Genomic DNA, 16509 nt, shown 5'->3' on the forward strand with positions numbered 1-16509 from the left:
TAGGCCCCAAACTGATCTGAAGAAATAGTAAAAAAGAATTGTTGGAAGTAAAAATGGCAATAAAGTATTTATTTCTCATCCGTTTATCTATTCAAAGAGATACCCGTGGTGTGTCGAAGATGGCCTACATTGAGTGTGATTTATTCCCTGAGAATGGGAATAAGGAGGTAGAAATTTGTCTTGGACGTTATCACATGGGCCGCCTATTATATGCCCCATAAGTGATTATCTGGGTGGACGTATTACCAGTGGCCCATCCAATACTGCCCTAGATCAACTTCTACCCCGTGATCTCCCACAAGACCCATTGAGCAGATCAAAAGAACTAAACCTAGTAATTGTGGGGAGATAGATGTCAAAAACTTGTCATGAGGCAAGTTTACATTTCCAGGTCTATGATTCATTGGCATTCTGTACGTCTAAAGAGTATAAATAATTTCCTGAATTGGTGGCATGGAGTCCAACTGTGGAGCACTGGTACCAGGAATGTGATTCTACCTCACTCCCCTCCCTTTAACTTGATAATGATAAATATTTATTCTTCTATTATTAACATTTGAGCTGCCAATTAGTCATTCGGTCCCCGGCGCTATCTTAACTGTCCAGCACGGCAGTGACACTCAGCAGGAACATAGGAACACAGGAAAAGGAGTAGGCCATTTAGCCCCTCGAGCCTGCTCTGCCATTCAACAAGATCATGGCTGATCTGTGACCTAACTCCATATACCCACCTTAGCCCCATATCCCTTAATACCTTTGGTTAACAAAAATCTATCAATCTCAGATTTAAAATTAACAATTGAGCTAACATCAACTGCCATTTGTGGAAGAGAGTTCCAAACTTCCACCACCCTTTGCTTGTAGAAGTGTTTCCTAACTTCACTCCTGAAAGTCCTGGCTCTAATTTTTAGGCTATGTCCCCTAGTCCTAGACTCTCCAATCAGTGGAAATAGTTTCTCTATATCGACCATATCAGTTCCCCTCAATATCTTGAAAACTGTGATCAAATCACCCCTTAATCTCCTAAATTCCAGGGAATACAACCCTAGTTTGTGTAATCTCTCCTCGTAATTTAACCCTTGGTGTCCAGGTATCATTCTAGAAATCTACGGTGCACTCCCTCCAAGGCCAATATATCCTTCCCCGACAGTACCTGTCCCGTAGGCTGGATCGTGGGCAAGATTTAATTTCTTTTAAGGTTACCTTGTGGGTCACAAGCAACAGGTAAGGGTAGAAAGGAGAACATCTGTGGGACTGGATTTGTCTAATCGGTTTATCTGTTTAGGTGATGTGGACAAAAAGAGTGACACAGTGGAGGGTAACCATGACTACAAGGCACTAAGGAGCAAGTGGTTACCTATGGGGAAACATTACAGATTGTGAGAATAGGTGAGTGGTGATTGGGGGGATTGTACAGTCAGGGGAGTAGATAGTTTCTTTTGCAAACGTGATCCAAAGATCCGAATGGTGTGTTGTTTCCCAGGTCCCAGAGTTCAGAATACCACGGAGCCAATACAAAAGGTTCTGGAATGAAAGGACAAGTAGCTAGAGGTCGTAGTTCATGTGGGAGCCAATGACATAGGTTTGGTTTGAGGTTTTGCAAAGGGATTTCAAGGAGTTAAGTTCTAGATTAAGGAGCAGAACCTCCAGCATAGCAATCTCTGGAAAATCCCAGTGCCACAAACTGGATCAGGCTGGGCGAGAAAGATTAGGTCTGTCAACACGTGGCTGTAGAAGGGAGTGTTTCAGATTCCTGGGAACTGGGACCGCCTTTGGGGTAAGGGAGGGCTGTACAGAAGTGATGTCCTTCACCTAAACCGGACAGGTACCCAAGCAAAGGATGCAAAAATCAGATCAGAGTTGTCTACATACTTCCTGCCAGTAGTGATGTAATGGGGGAATGGATAAATACGGAGATCAGGGAAGTATATAACGAAACATTGTGGTTGTAATGGGAGATTTTAATTTTCACATAGACTGGGAGAAGCAGAACAGCTCAAGTAGTAAAGCCAATACATTTCTAGAATGTATTCAGATCAGTTTTCTAGAACAATATGTTTTAGAAACAACATGGGAACTGGTCGTACTAGATTAAGTGACGAGCAACAAATTAGTTAACAATCTGACAGTGAGGGAGCATCTTGCAAATAGTGACTATTATATTATTGAATTTGATCTTAGCTTTGAGAGGTGTTGAGGAATCAGTTTATGTAAAATCTCTGCCTCTCCACCTCCTTCAAGACCCTCCTTAGAACCCACCTTTTTGACTAAGCTTTTGGTCTATCATCCTTATACCTTGTCCTTTGGCTTGGCATCCATTTTGTTGGATTACGTCTCTGTGAAGCACATTTGGTTGTTTTTCTTGGTCAAAGAGGCTTATGTAATTGCAAGTTGTTGCTTTTGTAGTAAAACATGGTAAGTAATATAAAGAGAATCCAAAGTAGAATCATAGAATCATAGAAGTTTACAACATGGAAACAGGCCCTTCGGCCCAACATGTCCATGTCGCCCAGTTTATACCACTAAGCTAGTCCCAATTGCCGGCACTTGGCCCATATCCCTCTATACCCATCTTACCCATGTAACTGTCCAAATGCTTTTTAAAAGACAAAATTGTACCCGCCTCTACTACTGCCTCTGGCAGCTCGTTCCAGACACTCACCACCCTTTGAGTGAAAAAATTGCCCCTCTGGACCCTTTTGTATCTCTCCCCTCTCACCTTAAATCTATGCCCCCTGTTATAGACTCCCCTACCTTTGGGAAAAGATTTTGACTATCTACCTTATCTATGCCCCTCATTATTTTATAGACTTGTATAAGATCACCCCTCAACCTCCTACTCTCCAGGGAAAAAAGTGAAGGGTGATGGGTCATTAGACCTATTACAATAAGAAAACCTTCATAGCTCAGTTGTGATCTATTTACATGTAGGGTGATGGTTTCCCAGATTTGCCAAGTGTCACCCATTGCAAGTGATGATCACTCATTTTATGGTTTCAGTACCTAACCTGTTTTGATGTGAGTCACTTTTAAAGCCAACACAGTTTTGGTCACCGGTCTCCCTCCTGACTAGGGTTGACATCTTTTGTTGAATCGAAAACCAGGCATGGGGTGGCTCTTAAAATTATTGACAGGAATTAAAGGTGCAGAAATTAAACAGGAATAATCTATCGGGAAGAAAGAATTCCAATTTCTTAGTAAGCAGAACTTAATCAGTAATTAGTAAATACATTGGGTAAAGATCTTAAGTACATTGAGAAAGATCAGAGCCTGAGAAAATGTCCCTATGGCACCAGTTAGCAGTTAAATATAACAGACACTCCCTGAGCAGTGGAACAGTTACATATTGTAAATTAAGCAAGGCCTGACTGACACCAAGCACAGGCCTTCAGATCAAGGAGTGTGGGGTCACGGCCTCACGAGAATTGTAGTCTTTCCTGTTTAGCAGTTGTTACGACTGCCCCAGGTATCTACTCAGATTCATCCACTCCCTGAAGCGGTCTGGTCACCTGCTTCTTACAGACATTGACTCGCACTGCCCTGTATCTACCAGCATGACAGCAGGACCAGGGAGTGTACCAGTCAAACTCTCTTGTGAACTAGGCTGTATCTCTGCGCCATATGCAAATGTACTCCTTCAATCTCTCCAAAGGTGGATCCAGTTACGACATACGATTCGTTTCATAAGCTGCTTCAATCAGTATCAACCACGGCTCAGTGGTAGCACTCTCGCAAATAAGTCAGAAGGTCATGGGTTCAAGTCCCACACCAAAGACTTGAGCACATAAATTAGGCTGACAGTCCAGTGCAGTTCTGAGGGAGTGCTGCACTGTCGGAGGTGCCATCTTGCAGATGAGACTTTAAACTGAGGCCCTATCTGCCCTCTCAGGTGGACATAAATGATCCCACGGCACTATTTGAAGAAGTGCTGGGGAGTTCTCCCCACTGCCTGGCCAATATTTATCCCTCAACCAACGTTGCTAAAACAGATTATCTTATCATTTATTTAATTGCTGTTTGTGGGATCTCACTGTGTGCAAATTGGCTGTCGCGTTTCCTACATTACAACAGTGACTACACTTCAAAAGGTACTTAATTGGCTGTAAAGCGCTTTGGGACGTCCTGAGGTTATGAAAGGTGCTGTAGAAATGCAAGTCTTCTTTCGTTCAATTTACGGTAATCACAACACACAGAACACCGAGGGTAATGAGAGACACTTGGTACAATCAGTATAACCTCTGTCCGTGTACTGTTACATTAATAAACAGCGTGCATGTGATAGCTCACTTTGGTGTGCCCTTTATGTAATATGAAAGCCTGAGCTCTCTCTGGCCAGGGAAGTAGTTTCCCCATCCCCTACTGCCCACCCCACTGCCCACCCTTGCAGCCTTCTGCTGCCTGACTAACCTTTTGGTATTAGTGTCCTGATCTTTAAAAGCCTTTCTTCAAAGACTAGTAGAGTTCAAAAGAGTTTGTCAACGCCGAGGTGCTCAATGTATTCTAAAATGGCCAGACATTGCCAGCAAATTGGCCATTGCTTGGGATCTGTACGAAATCACTGCTCATCCCGCATTTAAATCACCTCCCGCCTGTCTACACATCTCCAACTCAGCAGGAGGCCGTCCCGAAAACCTAACACCTTCTAAGCAGCTTTCCCTCAAAAGACATTTTAAAATTGATTGCATCAAAATCTTTTCTGTGGGCTGAAATTGCCCACTGCTGGCTGGTCTCTGCTGGGGGGTGGGGAGAGAGGGTGGGAAGTATCTAGTCATGATGTTCCAGCCATCGTGAGGTGTGGGGCAGGCTTGATGCACCAACTGGTCTTTTCCTGCCCGTTAATTTCGTATGTATCGTTAATGGCCAGGAAAAGTATTGCAAACCGTGACTGAGGTACTCTCACACGAGTGGTTGGTCTGTAAGAGAATCTGAACAAAAACAAATCACTTGCCCTCAGTATAAGTTTATTGTGCTCCTCATATCTGGCGCCTTTCATGACCTCAGGACGTCCCAAAGTGCTTCACAGCTGAGATGGTGTAATCCCTGCTTTCTGAAGCTCTCAAATGTAGAGATCCTGATCACAACCACTGCACCTGTCACTGCGACTCCTGCTGAGACCCGTCCTTTAATGCAGCTGCTGTGTTTAAGGCCTCAGATATGCCCAGGTTTCCTTTCCCTGTGGGTCTGTGTCCAATATTGCACCGGCACACTACCACCGTATGTAAATGAGCCCGAGGGGTGGTCCAGATGCAACGGTTCTATTCCCGGTGGAGCTGTTCCAATGCTCCCTTCACCCATTGCACGCGCACAGCACCAAGAGAGGAGGATCTTTCCTCTACTGTCCATAATACGGGATGAAATTAGTCAACACGTAGCCTTGGCTCAGTTGGTAGCACTCTTGTCTCTGGGTAACAAAGTCGTGGGTTCAAGCCCCACTTCTGAGACTTAAGCACATAATCCAGGCTGACACTTCAGTGCAGTACTGATGGAGTGCTGCACTGTCTGAGGTGCCATCTTTTGGATGAGACGTTAAACGAAGGCCCTGTCTGCCCTCTTGGGTGGACGTATTAGATCTCATGGCTGTATTCAAAGAAGAGCAGGGGAGTTCTCTCCAGTGTCCTGGCCAATATTTATCCCTCAACCAACATCACTAAAACAGATTGTCTGGTCAGTATCACATTGCTTTTTGTGGGATCTTGCTGTGCGCAAATTGGCTGCCACGTTTCCTACATTACAACAGCAACTACACTTCAAGAATACTTCATTGGTTGTAATGCGCTTCAGGATGTCCTGAGGTCATGAAAAGTTCTTTCTTTTTCTGTAAGACAATTTTCAAAACCTTTGGCTGCTGCCAGATCTGTGAATGACTGAAGTTGTTCCTGTTTTACCAATTAGACTGTGCCGAGTACAAGTCACCCTCGATCTCCTTAACTGTCTGAATGTGTCATTGTCTAATTACTTAGAGACAGTGTACGTTGTTGTTCAATGCCTACAGTTTCTACATATGCTTTTGTTGAACATCTCGGACCCTTGTCCTTTGGAGAAATGGGAATAGGTTAAACCTGCAGCACAGTGGTACATAGGAGAAGGAGTAGGCCATTCAGCCCCTCGAGCCTGTTCCGCCATTCAATTAGATCATGGTTGGTCTGTGCCTCAAACCCATGGTGATGGGCAAGACCAAGTTGAACTCATGAGTTCCATACAACTGTTGCCTATACTGGTCATGGGTTTCCAGTTTCCAGCTTCTATCATTTCTGGATGAAGCCTAAAATAATTTTAGTTTGTTGAGGAGGTATATGCAGCGGATGTTGTGAGGGCAGTGGTTTAGTTCTTAAGTATGGAAGAAATCTTCAGCAGATTATTGCTGGCCTCATGTTCCTCAACTTTAGTGTCATGGTGTGATTGGAATGGAAATTAAGATCGGATGGTTTCTACAGCGGGCGGGCGTTCCACAACATCGGTTTTACACCCGGGCGGCAATCATATCAACTCTCAACCTTCTCCTTTCCAGTGACAGCCTGCCCCTTACATACTGAAAAATCTACCTCATTGTGACAAAATTGTACTTTTTGACTTGGGTTGCTTACGGCTAGAATCAGTATGTAAATTGGGCATGTTCTCACTGGAAAAGAGATGGTTGAGAGGTGATATGGTTGCTGTTTTTAGGATTCTAAAGGGACCAGATAATGTAGACCATGACAAGCTATTTCACCTTGTCCAGAACTGTAGAACCAGATGACACGGCCTGCACTCGAAGGGGGGTAAATTGAACACTCATCTGCGGAAACTATTTCAGTGAGTGAGTGGTCAATCTATGGAACAGGATCCCTGGGGAGATGGTGGAAGCAGTTAGTATTGATTCATTCAAATGCAAGTTAGATTTCTTTCAGAAAATAACATTTTGGGATACAGTATAAGAGTAATTTCAGACATGATACATGATAAGTGAACAGGTGTCCTTGGACCTGTGTTTTTTTTTTATTCGTTCATGGGATGTGGGCGTCGCTGGCGAGGCCGGCATTTATTGCTCATCCCTAATTGCCCTTCAGAAGGTGGTGGTGAGCCGCCTTCTTGAACCGTTGCAGTCCATGTGGTGAAGGTTCTCCCACACTGCTGTTGTGGGGAGTTCCAGGATTTTGACCCAGCAACGATGAAGGAACGGCGTTATGTTTCCAAGTCGGGATGGTGTGTGACTTGGAGGGGAACGTGCAGGTGGTGTTGTTCCCATGTGCCTGCTGCCCTTGTCCTTCTAGGTGGTAGAGAACGCAGGTTTGGGAGGTGCTGTTGAAGAAGCCTTGGCAAGTTGCTGCAGTACATCCTGTGGATGGTACACACTGCAGCCGCGGTTCGCCGGTGATGAAGGGAGTGAATGTTTATGGTGGTAGATGGGGTGCCAATCAAGCGGGCTGCTTTGTCCTGGATGGTGTCGAGCTTCTTGAGTGTTGTTGGAGCTGCACTCATCCAGCCAAGTGGAGAGTATTCCATCACACTCCTGACTTGTGCCTTGTAAATGGTGGAAAGGCTTTGGGGAGTCAGGAGGTGAGTCACTCGCCGCAGAATACCCAGCCTCTGACCTGCTCTTGTAGCCACAGTATTTATATGGCTGGTCCAGTTAAGTTTCCGGTCAGTGGTGACCCCCAGGATGTTGATGGTGGGGGATTCGATGATGGTAATGCCGTTGAATGTCAAGGGGAGGTGGTTCGACTCTCTCTTGTTGGAGATGGTCATTGCCTGGCACTTGTCTGGCGCAAATGTTACTTGCCACTTATCAGCCCAAGCCTGGATGTTGTCCAGATCTTGCTGCATGCGGGCACGGACTGCTTCATTATCTGAGGGGTTGCGAATGGAACTGAACACTGTGCAATCATCAGCGAACATCCCCATTTCTGACCTTATGATGGAGGGAAGGTCATTGATGAAGCAGCTGAAGATGGTTGGGCCTAGGACACTGCTCTGAGGAACTCCTGCAGCAATGTGCTGGGGCTGAGATGATTGGCCTCCAACAACCACTACCATCTTGCTTTGTGCTAGGTATGACTCCAGCCACTGGAGAGTTTGCCCCCTCATTCCCATTGACTTCAATTTTACTCGGCCTCCTTGGTGCCACACTCGATCAAATGCTGCCTTGACGTTAAGGGCAGTCACTCTCACCTCACCTCTGGAATTCAGCTCTTTTGACCATGTTTGGACTAAGGCTGTAATGAGGTCTGGAGCCGAGTGGTCCTGGTGGAACCCAAACTGAGCATCGGTGAGCAGGTTATTGGTGAGTAAGTGCCGTTTGATAGCACTGTTGACGACACCATCCATCACTTTGCTGATGATTGAGAGTAGACTGATGGGGCGGTAATGGACGGATTGGATTTGTCCTGCTTTTTGTGGACAGGACATACCTGGGCAATTTTATACATTGTCGGGTAGATGCGAGTGTTGTAGCTGTGCTGGAACAGCTTGGCTAGAGGCGCAGCTAGTGCTGGAGCACAAGTCTTCAGCACTACAGCCAGGATGTTGTCGGGGCCAATAGCCTTTGCTGTATACAGTGCACTCAGCCGTTTCTTGATATCACGTGGAGTGAATCGAATTGGCTGAAGACTGGCTTCCATGATGGTGGGGATATCGGGAGGAGGCCGAGATGGATCATCCACTCGGCACTTCTAGCTGAAGATGGTTGCAAACGCTTCAGCCTTGTCTTTTGCACTCACGTGCTGGACTCCGCCATCATTGAGGATGGGGATGTTTGCAGTGCCTCCTCCTCCCGTTAGTTGTTTAATTGTCCACCACCATTCACGACTGGATGTGGCAGGACTGCAGAGCTTTGATCTGATCCGTTGGTTGTGGAATCGCTTAGCTCTGTCTATAGCATGTTGCTTCCTCTGTTTAGCATGTATGTGTGGTTCCCAAAGCTCTCCACCACGGGGGTTTTCCTCACCTCTGGGTCTGTTGTAGACTAATTGATAGCGATTGCTTGCCATGATCAGTCAACAACTCCATTATCGTCGTATCATAATGACTACCAGGGTGGTGGAAAGCGAACTAGATGGACCTTGGTCTTGCTTTGTCTAGCAATTCCCTTGTTAAAATTGATCACAAGGTTCAGATCAGTCATGACACTTTAGTTACAGTTGTGAATTTACATTCTCTTACATTATTAACTTTCACCATGGTTCATTTTGTAGCACTCTCACCTCTGAGCCAGAAAGTTGTGAGTTCAAGTCCTACTCCAGAGACTTGAGCACATAATCTAGGCTGACACTCCAGCGCAGTACTGAGGGAGTGCTGCACTGTAGGAGTTGCTGACTTTCGGATAAGACATTAAACTGATGCCGCGTCTCCTATCTCAGGTGGACGTAAAAGATCCCATGGCACTATTTCAAGGAAGAGCAGGGAGTTCACCCGGTGTCCTGGCCAATATTTATCCCTCAACCAATATCACTAAAACAGATGATCTCAATGCTGTTTATGGGAGCTTGCTTTGTGCAAATTGGCTGCAATGTTTCCCACATTACAACAGTGACTACACTTCAAAACTATTTCATTGGCTGCAAAGCGCTTTGGGATGTCCTGAGGCTGTGAAAGGCATTGTATAGATGCAAGTTCGCGCTGTCTTTTAACAAAGGGCATGTCACTCTATTTTACACTTGTTTCACCTTTGCACTGTGTGCTACTCCAAATGCACACTTAAACTATACTCCACTTACAGCGTGATCTCATCGCTGTGAAGAAACGCCTTTTCTCCCCGAGTATGGCCTGTTGAATGCTGAACAAGTCTCAACATACAACTCACACAGCTTGACCAGCTCCGTTAACATCACACCCCGAACTCCTACTGATCAAAAGCTTCAATTCCTGGCAGGAATCAAGTGTATATGAAGCTAAAGTAAAGTTTCAACTTGCCTTTTAGTTCTCTATAAAGAGCTGTTCTGTTAATGCAGAACCAAAAAAAACAAATCAGCAGTAACATTTACAGTAATCCTAACCCAGTGGTGTAGAAAAAGCTGCCAATAAAATCACAATTGGAGAGTTACATTCTCTGACAGTGGTGCCCTCACACTGTGTGTACACGCACATCACACAAGATCAATACCAGAGCTACAGTTAACAGTTCATTGCAACACGGACAAGCTAGTCAATATTAGACCCATCGCTTCTTCTTCTCTTCTGTGCCCAATGACACGAGGCAACCCATTTCTTCCACTGCTTTACATCCAACAGATCACGTTCTAGGTCGTTTCCGTAACCAAGATCATTTTTATGAGGATAAGCCATCAGCCTGACTCACGACTCCCTTGATGCGATTGGGCAGGGGGGGGTCACCATTCCACTCCCACTGGACTCGAGTACCCCACTGGGTGACAACCCAGTATTCAGAGACCAGACACACTCCACTCCCAGTGGACTCGAGTACCCCACTGGGTGACAACCCAGTATTCAGAGACCGGAGCTCTCATCTCCCCTCACTGGGCAATATTAGACCCCTAGTTTTTGTAAATGAAATCAGCAGTATTTGAACTCCGAATGGACAGGCCCCGAAAAAATCACCCGCAGAACTGGCTCCGTAATTTCTATTTTCTTCCACCAGCAACCCTTTAACTGAATAACGGAATTCCCTCCTGAGAAAAGACTTGTTAATTGTTCACAAGAGCAGACATCTCTGTAAGACACATATATTCCAGTGATGGAGGGTGGCTGGAGTAGGATTTAATTTCAGTCTCTGCTGTTTAATGGCTACATTTTCGACTCTGGTCAGGCCTATAATGTATTAAATTTGCTCCCTACGTTGCACACTCCTTATTTGGACATCACCATTCTGTGACGGACTGTTGTGTGCTTCTGCCACAAGATGGAGCTTCATAAGCTACAGGATGGCTATTAGTTGGGCTATACTTTGTCAGGTGAGCTTCCAGAGAGGGATCCTCGCTTGACGGGAGGTTAGCTTGGAGAATTGGGACCGCTGGCCCCTGTGTTGGTTCCTCTGATCAAGTGAGACGCCACACTAGGAATGTACCTCACAAAATTGAGCCAATGATTTTCTGTCAGTGGACTGTCTTTATATCAAACATGTGGATTAAACTTCTAGATGGAGTGGCAGAAGAAAAAACTCTGGAATCATTTTAGAAAGAATTAGACTTTACAATTAGAGGGGGGAGATTAGGATCTCTCTGGATAGATGAACTAAGATGGACTGAAGGGTGTTCCTCATCTGTAATTGCCTTGTGATCGAGTGAATGGAAAAGTTAGGACTAATGTCAACAAGTTCCTCAAACATGGCTCATGTCCTGCCTTTCAATGAGATCCAATGATGTGTTTCATTAATAGTTTGTGTTGAAGAAATAGAAGCAAGGCAAAATTAAACTTTATATCTTACAAGAATATGGAGGAGAGGTCAATGGAGTTGAAGTGCAGATCAGCCATGATCTAATTGAAAGGAGGAAGAGGCTTGAGGGGCTGAATGGCATACTCCCCTTCCCATGTCCTGGCCAACATTCCTCCCTCAATCAACACCATCAAAAACACATTAACTGGTCATTCATATTTCTCCAGTATGTGGGATCTCAGTGTGCAAAATGGCTGCCACACTTCCAGCATAACAGCAGTGACTATGCTTCAAAGTAATTCATTGGATGTGAAGCTTTGGATAGGATGTCCCAAGGATGTGATAAGGTGCAAGTGCTTTCCTTATATAAAACTTGCATTAATTCTACCTCATAATAAGTGCTACAGGCAAAGAGAGAACAATCATGACATGTTTTATTGAACACTAATTTTGTTATTATTTCTGAGAGAACAAGTAATATGTTACTACTTCATTACATCAATAACTGGATGGCTTGACTAGTAAAGCCAATGTGTGACAGAGACGCACAGTCTGGGTTCTTGGTCTGTACGAGTGCTACAAATGTGTCCTCAAAGACCACCCCGCTAGGGTCGGGGGGAAGAAATTTTTAAAAAGACATGGTTCAGGCTCCTGATTTCCATCTAATGACTCCTATTGGAGAGTGCAATTGGGTGGATATGAAGTGAGGGCAGGACTGGGCTCAGCTGTGATAGCCCCACGCTGGAATAGCCTGCCACACATTAATAATAGCAGCTCGAGCGAGGAACTGGGCAATGCCTGCTGCCCGTAGAACTGCAGAGAGTTCAGGAGAGAGTGAGCCAGAACTGAACCAGAATTGACATCACTGTGTTAGAAAGTGCCACTGGATCAGCTCGGTCCAATTCTTACTCTCATCTGGTTCTGTATTTTAAACTCAGCGAGGATCCTTTGATTTCCTGAAGAAATACCCTCTCCCCCACCCCCCCCCCCACCCACCATCTTTTCACCAGCTGAGTAAGATTTTATCCCTCCGTTTGTTCCGATAAGGACTCACAGGTATGCTGACCGTGTAACCCTGCCCTGCAGTTCAGTGACTGCTCGTACTTTCATGCGTGCTTGATGTGCCAAGATGATCCAGCACAGAACGTGTCTGAGCAACGCAGCATGTGGCCTCGGAGGGGAAGCAGAGCTTTCGGGACAGAGCCTGTTTATAGGAGACTCTGCTCCAAAGAATTCAGGAGAAACCTCTCTACCCAGAGAGTGAATGGAATGTGGAACTCACTACCACAAGGAGTGGTTGAGGCGAATAGCATAGGTAGTTTTAAGGGGAAGCTGGATAAGTACATGAGGGAGAAAAGAAGGATATCCTGCTAAGGTTAGATGAAGAGGGGTGGGAGGAGGCTTGTGTGGAGCATAAGAGCTGGCATAGACCAGTTGGGCCAAATGGCCTGTTTCTGTGCTGTAAATTCTATGTAATTCTATGTAACTATAAGAATTGGAACTTTCGCACATGCCAATCTACAAAATTGGACCACATACGAACAATGACGGACAGGAAAAGACCTACTGGTCCATCCAACTTGTCCCTCACAGCTGTGATGCCTTGTGCATCACAATACAGACACTCCCCGTGCCACCCAGAAGTCATGTGATCTCCTGGCAGAGGCAGAAAAACAGATTTTTAAAAATCCAGGCCAATTAGGGGAGAATAAACTGGAAAATTATTCTCCGAGCCTCTTAGGCGTTCAAAACTAGTCCAGGAGATCACTCTGGATTAAGCAAAAGACAACTTTTAAAAAACTGCCAGTCCAATCAAAAACAATGTCCTCGTGAAAATCAGACCTGAATAAAGGCCTGTGAACAAGGCCACTGCTTCAAGGTGACTGAATAAGTTAAATTACTTTTTATTACATTGAATTTCAGGATTTTAGTTGGTGTTTCAGGATCACATTCCGCAATTCAATTTGTTTTTCTGTGAAAACCTAAAGCCAGTGGTCTCACATATGACATCCGAAAAGAAGTAATTACAGTGAGGGTGCAGTGGGATATGAACTTGTCATGACTTAAGCTGCAACTGTACCCGACAGTTGCCAACTGACCATTTTTGGCATGGACTCAGCTTTTCGCACTGTGGGAGGCTGGGAAAAAAGTTGGTGAGACACTGCATGAAGTCACCCCATGTGATTTACCTCTCTATATGTGACTGCACCCAGGCCCAGCTCAGCTGTTTTCCCAGTCCAGTGATTGCCTGCATGAAAAACTGATGGTGGGCAGCTACGTGATTCGAAAAAATTCTGCGGTGATCGATCTTATCTGAATACCTGACAGGCGCCGGTGTGAATTCACGTGTCCCCAGAATGGTGGAGAAGGTGCAGGATCTAGAGCAGTTCAAAAGAAAGAACATGCATTTTTATAGCGCCTTTCGTGATCTCAGGACGCCCAAAGTGCTTTACAACCAATGAAGTATGTTTGAAGTGCAGTCACTGTTGTTATGTAGGAAACGTGGCAACCAATTTGTGCACAGCAAGGTCCCACAAACATCAATGAGACAATGACCAGATAATCTGTCTTGGTGACGTTGGTTGAGGGATGAATATTGGCCAAGACATCAGGGAGAACTCCCCTGCTCTTCTTCAAATAGTGCCGAGGGATCGTTCAACTCAACCTGAGGGCAAACGGGGCCTCGGATTAACGTGTCATCCGAAAGACGACACCTCTGACAGTGCAGCACTCCCTCAGTATTGCCCCAGGAGTGTCAGCCTGGATTATGTGCTCAAGTGTCTGGAGTGGGGCTTGAGCCCGCAACCTCTGACTGAGAGGCGAGAGTGATACACACTGTGCCACGGCTGAGACCGTGGTAGGAGAGGTTGGGGCACAGGGGTTAATAAAACTAGCAGGAGAATGAGGGTCACAGGCTGTTTACAAATAACGAGTGCAGCCTCAGGCCCCGTGTTTGTCCAGCAGCCACCCCAACCCTTATAAAACAATACGCCCCCTGGATACTCCCCTGCCTCCCCCCCCAACACTGACCGCCCAGGTTGGGAGGAGCAGGGTATCCTCCACTTTCACTCTGGCCGGACTCTCATCAAACTCAGAATACACCTCGGCCCTGGAGATATGCTCAGACTGACAAATCAGTGCAGAAGATAGATGGATTTCTTGGACACAAAGGATTATGGGATTGGAGACCACCATTAGTGATTGATAAGTCCCGCACAGAACCAAGTCTAGAAGCTCAGACAGACCAATTGAAAGCCACTCTGCACTAAACAGTTCACAAGACTGGCCTCCAGTATAGGGTATTTTTTGTTTTATCAATTTGAGTGAATCAAGGCAGGGAATGAGACTGGGGGGAAGTAGCTGTGTTAAGCCTTGAGTATATAACAACCGTAAACAATTTTACAACACCAAGTTATAGTCCAGCAATTTTATTTTAAATTCACAAGCTTTCGGAGGCTACCTCCTTCCTCAGGTGAACGATGTGGAAATTTGTTTACAATTGTCAAACCCAGTCCATCACCGGCATCTCCACATCATATATAACAACCAACAGGGCCTGAAACTAACTTCACCCACCCCCAACTCAGTTACTTTTAGGTGTCAGCTGTGGTTCAGTGAAAGCACTCTCACCTCTGAGTCAGAAAGTCGTGGGTTTAAGTCCCGGTCCATAGACTTGAGCTCAAAATCTAGGCTGACAGTCCAGTGCAGTACTGAGGGAGTGCTGCACTGTCGGAGGTGCCGTCTTTCAGATGAGATGTTAACCTAAGCCCCATGTCTGCCTCTCCAGTGGATGAAAAGATTCCATGACACTATTTGAAGAGCAGAGGAGTTCTGCCCGGTGCCCTGGCCAATATTTATCCTTCAACCAACAGATTATCTGGTCAGTATAAAATTGCTTTTTGTGGGATCTTGCTGTGCACAAATTGGCTGCCACATTTCCTACATTACAACAGTGACTATGCTTCAAAAATACATTCTGAGGTTGTGAAAGGGACTGTATAAATGCAAGTTCTTTCTTTCCCAGCTCAGGCGTAAGCAGCGTGAGCAAGGAGAAGCCGATGGTCGGCAACTATGATTCTGAGGTCAAAAGTACTTCACTGATGGTGCAGCACTGGGAGAATGAGTACCCTGCCCGTCGAGAGAAGATTCATTTCATGCTGAGTGTGTGTCGGGTTACCAACTCTGGTTGGGCATATTCCTGGAGGCTTCATCACATAACCTCCTGCCTCCAACTACCCCGCCACTACACTGCCACCATTGGCCGCCCGACACGTCAATCCTCACTGTGCACTGCCTGCTCACGCCTTTCGGAACATGAATAGACTCCTCATTACCTGATTGGATGGTTCTTCACTGTCAGTCAAACTACCTTTTTTCCCATGTCCGATATTTTTATAACTAATATACAAAAGTGTTCAAAGAAATGTTTTAAAAATGTTTTTAATGCCCCCAATGATTTTTCTCCAGGGTTTTGCTCGCAGCAGTGTCCTGGAGATTAATCTTTAATTCCTGGAGACTCCAGGACAATCCTGGAGGGTTGGCAACCCTGGGGCCAAAGATCTTCACAGGGCACTGATTAAAAAAACAGATTCCTTCAACCAATAAATGTAGCCCGTGGACTACAGGCATTCTGGTGTTATCTTATTCTAATTGGATATTAATATTTCAGCCTTCACTTATTTCACCCTCAGGTGCCAAAGTCGAGTGCAGGAGTTCACCATCAGGAATGGCAGGTTTTAATCTGACCTGCAGTCCGTGATGTGCTGGACTGTTCAGTGATGTGCAGTGGCTCAGCGTGTTTATAAAGGCTCCAGACTTCCCCTGCTCTATCCTACAGACTCATCTATGTAACAGTGAGCGCAGGACTATAAGGTCACAGGATAGTTACGGATGAGGAAGGCCATTTGGCCCATCCGTCCAGAGCCATCCTAGAGTAGCCCCAGTCAGCATCCAATTGTTTCTTAAGTCATTCTGGACACTGGACCACTTTTTGTGTAAGGAATTTCCTGATATTTGTCCTAAACTTACCTTTTACTTGTTTGAACCTGTGTCCCCTTGTCCTTCTCTTGCAATCTAATTTAAAGTAATATTCAGGATTTACGTTTGTTTGCTCCTTTAACAATATTATACACCTGTGTGAAATCACCTCTCAGACACCTCCTTTCAAGGTTGAAAAGACCCAAGGGGGGGTAAATTTCCTC

At 45.4% G+C, this 16509-nt stretch overlaps 1 protein-coding gene across 2 annotated transcripts in view; it reads right to left on the reverse strand.

The window, feature by feature from the left end:
- The window catches only part of LOC137332845 (muscleblind-like protein 2), a 287907-nt gene that overhangs the window by 243158 nt on the left and 28240 nt on the right, over positions 1–16509 (reverse strand). The gene's annotated exons all lie outside the window — the stretch shown is intronic.

Source organism: Heptranchias perlo, chromosome 15, assembly GCF_035084215.1.
Source record: "Heptranchias perlo isolate sHepPer1 chromosome 15, sHepPer1.hap1, whole genome shotgun sequence".
In the NCBI taxonomy this organism is placed as follows: Eukaryota; Metazoa; Chordata; class Chondrichthyes; order Hexanchiformes; family Hexanchidae; genus Heptranchias; species Heptranchias perlo.